We start from the raw sequence: 6,589 nt of genomic DNA, 5'->3' as shown, positions 1-6,589 counted from the left end.
GGCTGGGGGCTCAGGCGGGGGCTTGCGCTGGGCGCGTTCGGCTGGGAGGGGCGCGACGCGCCAGGGTCAGCCCGGTGCCCTTGAAGGGGGCGGGCAGTGTGCTCCGTTCCTGAAGCCGGCCCCCCGCGGTCTTGTCCCGCTGCCGCGCGCCTTGGGGCCCTAGGGCCCGCTGGGTGGGGCCGGAGCACGGCGGGGACAGGCCGTGCTTGGGGGCCCGTCGAGCGCCCGGGCAGAGCAGCCTCCCTTCGGGCCCACGAGGGCTCCGGGCTGGGGCGCGCGGCCTCGGGCTCCCTCTCCCCTTCCCTGGCCACTGTGGGCGCCGCTCCCGAGCCCTTCGCTGGGGTTGCCGGCGCCCTCCTGGCTCACCCTAGAGCCAGTTGCTGTTTGCAACCCCAGGTCTCCCAGGGTAGTGACGTTCTCAGCCCACACCGCTTTGGCTGCGGGCCTGACGGACACCCCAGGGGCACCGCCTCTGCCCTGCCATCTCTCAGAATTCAGCCTAATTATATTTTAGTCAGGGGTTTACCTGCAGGATGTCTTTAGTTAACTGCTCGGGGTTTGTTTGGGACATTTCGCCTCCTGGCACAGCTGGGCTGCGCCTCCACTTTCAGCCTCCTTCCATGCCTCCTCTCTTTGGGGCAACTGCATTACTTCCCAGCTTCTCAATACCAAGTCTGGGCCCCTCATTGACTTTTGAGAAACCCAAGGGTCCCGCCCTGCCCCAGAAATGTGTTGGCCAGGAGCACCTTCCCCAGGGTAAAGAATATTCCATCAATGGGCACCCCAACTCCTGTTCTGCAGGAGGTGAGAAGCTGAAGACAGCAGGGACACCCCAGGCAGCCCAGCATCTGCCCAGTGAGGGGCTTCTTGCCTGGGCCCCACCCCCTGAGCCCCTCTTCCCCAGCTTTTGCTTCCCTACTTGTGCTTGTTGGTTTGCTCAGTGACTTTAAAGGTGGGAGTGGGGCCCCTGTGGTAGCCTGGCCTAATTCTACCCTTTAGACACTCAGGCCAGGTTTACCGAGAGCCTGCTGGGGCAAGGGGAGTAGGGGTAGGGTGGCTCCCGTGGGTTGGTTGGACAGTAGTTGACTGGACGTCTTGGATTGATGGAATCATGCCCATTTCCTGGAGGGGCATATGGAGGCTCCAGCACAGGCAAAGACACTGAGACCATTGTCCACCCTGAGGCTGGCTCTTTGGGAGCAGTAAGTAGCTCATGGTGGTGTTTGGTGCACAGCCCCTTTGTGGTGCTGATGGGGCAATGGACAGCTGAACATGTGTTTACAGGCCCATTTCTGGGATTTCACTGACACCTCCCCGTGGTGTCCCCTGCCTCCTTTCCTGCCTCCTACTCTGGCTGTCAGGGTCCATATTCCTGGTTGTCAGGGTGCAGAGCTTGAGAAGGGAAGGAGGCCAAGGATGGTGCCCCCAAACTGTGGGCTCCCAGCTCCCAGCTTGGGCCCTAGTCTGCCACCACCATCCTCCTTCTTCCTCCTTCCTGTGCCGCTGGGCTCCAGACTCGGGCAGGATGGGTGGGGGACATCCCCAGAGCCTCCAGGAATGTCCCCAAAGCTCTGCAGAGGAGACGTCCTGCTCGGACACCTTTGGTCTGGGAATTCTGGCCTAATGCAACAGCAAGAGCAGATGCACCACCTCCCGAACATACCCTTAGTCTTCTCGCTCTCCCAACTCCTCTCTACCTTCTTGGTCCAGGTCACTGTCCAGCTGTAAAAATGGTGTGGTAGAGGTGTCTGACCTCCTATAACTTCACAAGAGGGAGGGAGAATCAAGATCAACAGCCCAAGGCTGACTGCTATGAGGCGGAGGTCAGACACACCTCCTCTCCAGCTTTTTTACCGATTCTGACACCAACCGTCCCTCCCACGGCACTCTTCTGCTGGGTTTGATAATTCGTTGCAATGGCCACACAGAACTCACAGTCAATACTCATGATTATGGGGTTTATTGGGGAAGTAACACGTTACAATTCAGGTTTAGGAACGCTCAGGATACAGGTCTTCGGTCAGGACAGCCTCTTCTCAGTTGTGCCGCAGGCAGGCCTCTCTCTAACCCTGGGCCCCTAGGCCCCTCGGGCCTCTTGGGCTGGCCGGGCCTCTTGGGCCGGCCCGACCTCTGCCCTGCTTGGGCAAGTGTTATAAAGTTCTTTTAGCTCTGCCGATAAGTGCCTGGAGGCACCCTTCTCTGTCAATAAGCCTCATGCCTGCAGGCATTCAGCTGTCTCGCTCTGTGAGTTGGCACACCCACGGTAACCACCCTGCTCTATGGGCCAGGAAGCCCACTGTGCCATCTCCTGCTGGTCTCCTGCTTCTTCTCCTGCTGTTTCTCTCCTGCTGCTTCTCGTCATCTCTCGCTGTCTCTGGTGTTACTGCTCTCTCTCTGTCTTCTGTATCTAGGAGGTTCTCAGCATAGGGATCTTGAGTCTAAAGGACACATTCCACTCCTAGCGCTTCTTTCTTGGTGGTTATGAGGTCCCCCCTTTCCACCTCTGAGATGGCTCATTTTGAGCCTAGTGGGATGACAAAACTGACCAATCCCCTCGTTAGGGTTCCATACACCTTATTTGCATGGTCCTACCCCACAAGGGTGCTGTGCACCTTATTTGCATTAGCAGCAAGCTGTCCAGTCCCCTTGGGGGGCCACAAACACCTTATTTGCATAGTCCCACTCAGTCATTGGGTGAGAGTTATAAGACCATGGCAAGAAAGGCCATATAAAAGTGATCCGTCACATGGCACTGGCCTTGTCCACTCCAGATCCTCCTCACTGTGGCCCTCTACAGTCCACCCTCCACTCAGCAACCAGGTCACCTTTGTAAGTCTCCCACGCCTCCTGCCGCACACTGACCTTCTTGTTGCTTCTGGAACACTCCAAGCTTGGTCCTGCCTTTGAGCACAGGCTGTGACTTTTGCCTGCCTGTGCTTCCCTCTGGTCTTTGCCTGGCTGTCTCCTTCAAATTTCACCATGGGGAGGCCCTCCTTGATCCCTGGGCTCAAATGTGGCCCCATCCTGTCTCTCTCTAGCCAGTTTCTTGGCTTTATTTTCTTGGCAGCACTTACACTTTCTGGAATGTTCTTAAAAGTTTACGTCTGTGTCTGTGGTCTCCCCTTGAAATCCCCTTCTGGGCCCAGTGCCTGGCACCATGGGGGCTCCGGAGAAGGTTGTAGTCTCAGCATCTGAGGGCTGGGAGCCCTGGGTCACACCTGGGCCCAGGCCTCACGTCTCCTCCCAGAGTGCTGGTCAGCAGCCCAACAGCCCTCCACTGCTCCCTCCTCGCAGCCCTGGGCCTGAGCTCCATGACCCACATGAACCAGGGACCAGCCCCTTCTGAAACACAACACTTTGTGGCTGGAGGAGTGGGTATTTTGGGTGCTGTCTCACTAATGTTCGGATATGCTTAGCAGTGGACACGTTACTTGTCACATCTTTTCTTAGACTCTGCCCCACCTTCTGTGGCCCCTTGGCATTGCTGTAGCACAGCAGTGTTATCGTTTCCCACCTGGGGCTTTGCTCCGACTGGTCTCTGGCAGTACCAAGCGCTCCACTGGTGGTGAAGCAAGGGGTAAGCCTGCTCCGAGGAGAAGGCAGGGTGGGTGCCCACCTCTCCTGGTGCAGGGACTGGCAGCTGCCAAATTCTGGGAATTGGAGGGCTGGTTAAAGTGAGGGCTCGAGAGTCAGGTGATGAGGCTGCAAATTCCAGCTCTGGTGCTGATCAGCTGAGTGACTTGGGCCAGCTACCCAGTCTCCCTGCCTCAGTGTCCCTATTTGTAGAATGGGGATGTAGCACTTCATACCTCATAGAGGGTTATTATGAGGGCTGGTGAGACGGTGCACGTGGAACGTTTAGGTCACAGTGCCTAGCCCATAAGAGGTGCCCTATCAACAGTGGCTGCTAGAATTAGCACCATCCACGGGGGGCAGGTGCCCTGCCTTCCCCAAGGAAATGCTTCAGAGACTTGCACCCTCATCCAGTAAGCTGGGACAGTGGGGACCTGGCCGGAGGAGGGCTGGGAGTGCAGATCCCATGGTGGGGCTGGTGGCAGCAGGGAGAGGGGCTCAGCAACCCTGGCCTTTTCCTCAGAAGATGTGGCCTTGACCCTCTTAGGACTGACACTGGGCCGGACATTTCCCTGCTCTGTTGGCCTATCCCTTTCTCAGTCACAGCCAGAGGGGTGAGTCTCCCAGAGTTGGGGAGCCTGGCCCTTTCCCTGGCTGGGCAGTGTGGCCACCCTGGCCCCAGTGCCACTTGACTGGCCCATGCCCCCCATGCCCACAGGACTGACTCCAGCCTTGTAAACATCTTAGTCTTCCCTCGGGCCAGGGACCAGGAGGAGTGACAGCCATGATTCCCAAGGGATTGTGCCATCTTAGCTTGCCAACCCCACCCAGGGAAATGTAGGTTGGGGAGGGTTCCAAGGAACCTGATCCTATATAATATCCTTTTCTGGGAGGAGAGAGGCAAAGTGACCAGCATGCTTTGCCCAGTGTCTTGGCCAATGGGATATTCACCTCACTTTCAATTGATCAGGGACCAAGATCCATCTATCATTTTATCCATTCATTCACTTACCCATCCAAACAGCTACCCATCCAACCATAAAACTAACCAACTAACCATCCACCTGCCCCACTCACCATCCATCTATCCACCATTCGTTCATCCATACATTCATGTACTGTCCATTTGTATGTCCACCATCTGTTCATCCACCATCCGTCCATCCATGCATTCATCCACCATTCATCTCTTTGTCCATCCATCCATCCACCATCTGTTCATCCACCATATCGCTCATCCATCCATTCATCCACCATTCATCTCTTTGTCCATCCATCCATCTGTCCATCATCTGTCCACCATCTGTCCAACATCTGTCCATTCATCCATTCATCCATCATTCATCAATCCATCCATTCATCCACACATCCATTATTCATCCATCCATCCATCCATCCATCCATATATCCATCTGTCCATCTATCCATCCATCTACCTATCTCTCCATTTATCCACCATCTGTCTGTCCATCCCCCATCCATCCATCCATCCGTCTATCCATCCAGTCAACATAGATTTCTTAAGCATCTTCTCTTAGCCAGGTACTGAACATAGTATGTGGTGTCTAACTTTCTGGGGCTTCTGCAGGTAAAACAGACTTTTTACCTTGTCTGTGGCTCTGTCCTTATTCCCTCTCCCTGTCTCTCTCTCTCAGTGTCTATTCCTTTCTCCTTTCTGTCTGTCTCTGTCTGTAAGTCTTTGTCTTCGCCGAGCCCTTTCTTGTGCTTCTCTCTGTCTGATTCCCTCTCTGTCCCTCTTTCGTCCCTGTTTCTCCCTGGCCCTCCAGGTGTGTCTCCCCACCTCTTCCCTTCCTTGCCTCTTTTTCCTTCTCCCTGCCAAGGCTCTGGGCCTGCTGTGGGGCCTCTCGCTGCTTACCCTGGCCCCCTGTCCTCACTCTTCCCCAGACTCCAGTTACTTCCAAAAGCCCCATCATGTCCCCCTTCCCCTACCCAGAGCTCACAGGACTGATGCTTTCTTCTGATGAGATGCCAGTGGGGTGATGTCTGGGTTTTGTTAAATATCATAAATGAATTATTAATCCTCTCTTGGGCAGGAGCACTGCCCCCCATTGTCAGCATAGGGCCTGTGGCTTGTGGGGTGGGGGTGGTCCAAGGATTAATGGAAAGCCTTAGTCTTGGAGACCCCCTTTTTGGTCAGCTCTGGGGTGGACCTGAGGACCCTGGCCCAGCAGTGCCAGAACCGGGGATCACAGGCTTGGAAGGGCCTGCCCCCATCCCTTTGCCACCAACCTTCCTGACCATCCTGAGTGTTTCTGGGCTCTGCCTGCCAGTCACTGAGTACCTATTGGACATTGCCTGGGGTCTTTGCATTTGCAATTTCTAGTTCTCTTTATAACCCCGTGAGAAAGGCAGTATTAGGCCCATTTTACAGATGAAGACCTGTGGTCAGAGATGAGGGGCTTGCTAAAGTGACCTGCCAGGGAGGTGGAGACTTGAAGCCTGTGAGCTTCCTCTCGTCCTCCTCCTGACATCCAGTCAGTCCTGGTCGCTGCTTGGTGCTGGGCTGGGCAGGGGAGACACCAAAGGAGCCCCTTTCCCAGGCCCCAGAGGGACTGCTCAGCTAGGACCCATTGCTGGCAGACCCTAGTGATAGAGCTCTTGGCCTGGCTCCTGGCTCCATGCCCCAAATTCTTAGACCTCCACCCCACAGAATCACATGACTGTCATGTTTCCTGCACAATCATATGCTTTTATTTTACCTTGGTCACCTTGTGTTTGCAAAGCTCACTGGTGGGCTGCATTCTTGCCTGGCCCCTCCCCAGGGGATGGGAGCAGGGGCTGGGGAAGGGTGGCATAACCCATGGATGTGTACATGGGGGATTTGTGGTGGACTGGCCTGAGTCACCTCAGTGTCTCAGGGTGCAGCCCGAGCTTGGCACACAGGCAGTGCTTTTAAAATGCATGTTGAGTAAATATGAGGTGTCTGTGAATTCTGGAAAGCTCATATGCCTGGAGGGAGGGGCCAGGGGAGGGGACCACATACAGCGATCTAGTT

The sequence above is a fragment of the Trichechus manatus genome, unplaced genomic scaffold (assembly GCF_000243295.1).
Source record: "Trichechus manatus latirostris isolate Lorelei unplaced genomic scaffold, TriManLat1.0 scaffold00133, whole genome shotgun sequence".
NCBI classification, from domain to species: Eukaryota; Metazoa; Chordata; class Mammalia; order Sirenia; family Trichechidae; genus Trichechus; species Trichechus manatus.
This window is presented reverse-complemented; position numbering follows the sequence as displayed.